The sequence below is a fragment of the Triturus cristatus genome, chromosome 1_1 (assembly GCF_964204655.1).
Source record: "Triturus cristatus chromosome 1_1, aTriCri1.1, whole genome shotgun sequence".
NCBI classification, from domain to species: domain Eukaryota; kingdom Metazoa; phylum Chordata; class Amphibia; order Caudata; family Salamandridae; genus Triturus; species Triturus cristatus.
Window position 1 is genome coordinate 1,228,684,581 of NC_140579.1, and position 3,295 is coordinate 1,228,687,875.

Below are 3,295 nucleotides of genomic sequence, written 5' to 3' on the forward strand. Positions count from 1 at the left end.
TTTTTCGGGTCCTTTTAATTTAATTTTTCCATTAATTTTTCCATTGTTTACTTAGCCTTACTCCCTTTAAAGTCGTGAGCATTATAAGCTTCAATCCCACATATAACAGCATATCTAAATTTCATAACTTGTCCCTTGTTTATTGGCACATGTTGCGATATAAACTAGCTTCGATGTAAAAAAATGTTGTATTCACTTTATTTTTCCTGTAACACACGCGATTATACATTAAACATAATGGTAGTATAGTACCACATCCTCAAAGGAACCTACGAGATACAGGATATGATAAATTTATCTCCCTTTCAGGGCTTTCTGTTACCTATTGACATACTCCAACATGGCGGAGACTGGTGGTTACGTATCTACCCTGTCTGTATTTTCTACTAATTTGTTTTCCTCTCGCGAGTCTTGCATTATCCAATTGTCGTACGTCGTTCGATTTAAAACCCAACCCCGGATCAATGCAAATCGTTGACGTTAAATGTTTACTCGCTGCGATACGGAGTATATGGTGGAAATCGCACCTCGTAGGTAAAGAATGCTGTTAGTTTTTTTTTAGCTTTCATTTATGGACTAGTTTTAAATTCTGGTGACTCGCTTGATTTTCCATTTTTCTGCCCACATTAGCGAAGGGTTTCTTTGATCACTACTGATGCTCTTTTTTAATACCTCGCCATGCTTTGTTTGAGGCACTTACTGTAATTAGGTATGTTACATCTTGCACTATTGAACCTCGCTTAGTGCCCCAATTCATTGTAGCGCATTTTTCTTGCCCCTTATTACTATTCGTACATAGCACTTATGTCTTTACGCATTGGTGTCAGTGTTAATACTCGGTCCATGTAGGCTAAACCCCTTGCAGCTCTTTGCGGCTGACTTCTTTGCTAAAATCCTGCTATTTTATATAGATTTTTATGTGAGCACCAGGGTCATGGTTGAGGTCTGAACTTAATAGTGCAACTATCCCTCTGTGCCTCCTGTTTAGTGTTGGTCCTAATTTAAATTTCTTCTGGCTACGGGTGCACCGCAATACGGCCTGCTAAAACTATGAAGATAGCCTTACACACTCGATAATCTCTAACCAGACCGCTCTAAGAAGAAAACTCTTCCTTGAGAGATTTTCTCTGGAGGTTCTCTATTTTATAAATATATTAAATGGGGATCCAGTTTTTGCTTCCGTTGTCAGACAATAATAAGTGGATATATACAACATGTAAGCCAACATTACGATCTGTTTCCCTTATCCCTCTATTCCAGATAGGAGGCTATTCTGAGGATATATACAAAATTTAAGAGATTCATTACTCTTGGGCAACCATTTTGATGAAGACACGTTTTGCCCTCCACTCACATGTGCCTGTGGGTTTGGATTTAGTATATGAGTACATGCCACGTTAATAGGGTAAGGAATCCATCTTGCTTTGCCCTTTCAATCTGACAGTGACCAGAATGAGTTGTCTCTTACTAGCATAGCTACTTTTTCCATCCTTAGAGACAATTCTAGTTTTTTGGCCTACCTCATATCTGTCGCCTTGGACTAACCTGCAGAAAAGACGATCTACTTACACAATCTATATGGTTAGCTCGCGAATTGAAGGTAGAATGTTTATTATTAGCACGTATTATTGATTTTATAGGCAGCTAACTTGGATTAGCTAAGGTGATGGTATGGGTCTTTTTTTTTTCTTTCTTCCTACACCTCTTTTTTACTTCCTTGAACGATCACTCGTAGGTGCACCATTGGATAATTTACAGTCATGTGAACACGGGATCCAAGTTTAAAATTTGAAGTCACAAAACTTTCTGTAAACTAATTACTTCCTGCCATGTCTTTATCTTAAATATATGTATTTGAACTTTTTCAGATGACCCCCAGCCCTTTTTTTTATTGGGTTCTGAGATTCTTCTCCTTCTATACTTGGTCCTGAGGAAGGTGGTTTTCCACCGAAACGCGCGTAGACCATTTACAAAGTTTCTATCCCTGAGGAGCGGTCCTTGAAGACGGAGTGTCATTAGAAACCGTTTCTTTCTGTCTTTTCTTCAAATCTCAGTGTTGGGACCCCCCACAGGATTGAATCTCATGTTGTTTTTATGAGTATAAGGATGACTGATGAATGCATGAAGTAGTGTGTATGATGTATATTATTTTGTTTTTCTAGTTGAGGGGTCATCACAATTAAATGTCCTTCCATTTTGGATTATATGTTTTTGATGTTTCTCTCATTGCAATATTTGTAGATGTTGTTTATTTGTACACAAACATTGTTCTTCTAATTGATTCAAATAACATATCAATGAGAACTGTGCTATTAGAAACATAATTTTAAAGCTAAACAATATGAAAAAAGATTTTGTATAATAAAAACTATAAATGAGATCAAAATAAATATATCTTTTTTTTTGTATCTTTTTTATGAATTAATAGATACATGTCATGCAGGATAGAACCTGAAGAAGTCTTGTCTAAAGAAATATAGGTCTAGATAGAGGTTTTCTATTTGCATTTCTTTCCTTTTCCCCCCCTTCTCTATGACATCTAATCACTTGTAGGGGGGCCTTTCTTCCCTTATAGATTTCAGAAGAAGGAATATGTCCATAAGATGAATATATCGTCAATAAATCTACAGTATAGCAATGAATTGTGGGTCCATTCAGTATCATTGTTTATATGATCTGATTCGAATTTAGCCATGTACGTATTGGCGTACGCCGGAGCCCCGTCAAAGCCCATGGATGTTCCTTGTTGTTGCAGGAAGAATAAATCATTCCAGAAAAAGTAGCTATGGTATAAGCAGAAGTGTAAAAGTTCTAAGATGAAAACCTTATCCGCTCTTAGTGAGGATTGGCACAGCAGTGCCCATTCTACTGATTCCATGCCTGCTATGTGCGGGATTGATGTGTACAATGACTTTACATCTATTGTACAAAACATCATTTCTTCTGAAGGAATAACCTCCAATTTCTGAAGAAAATCTTTAGTGTCTTTAACGTACGAGTGCTAACCTTGTACAAAGGGTTGCAAAAAATAGTCTATGTAGTGACCAAGGGGTTCAAAAATGGTACCACAACCTGTCACGATCGGTTGCATTGGAGGATTCAGTACATTTTTATGAATCTTCGGGAGCATATATAAAATAGGTTTCCGAGGATACTCCACTGTAAGGAATTGTTTGGTAGCTAGTATTGACTTGACTGATATGACGCGTTCCATAACATCTTCATTACTAAAGTTAAACGTTATTTTTATCTTAGAATCCCAAGCCCCTGAAGAAGAGCCGAGTAGGCTCGAAAT

The 3,295-nt window shown here is 37.2% G+C and overlaps 1 long non-coding RNA gene across 1 annotated transcript; it reads left to right on the forward strand.

Moving 5' to 3' along the window:
- The first annotated feature begins 466 nt into the window (after positions 1 to 466).
- On the forward strand, positions 467 to 2,611 carry LOC146871864 (uncharacterized). The gene is made up of 4 exons (XR_014959619.1): positions 467 to 534; positions 1,261 to 1,405; positions 1,496 to 1,600; positions 1,869 to 2,611. It is a non-coding gene; the product is annotated as an uncharacterized LOC146871864 (long non-coding RNA).
- Positions 2,612 to 3,295: the final 684 nt, after the last annotated feature.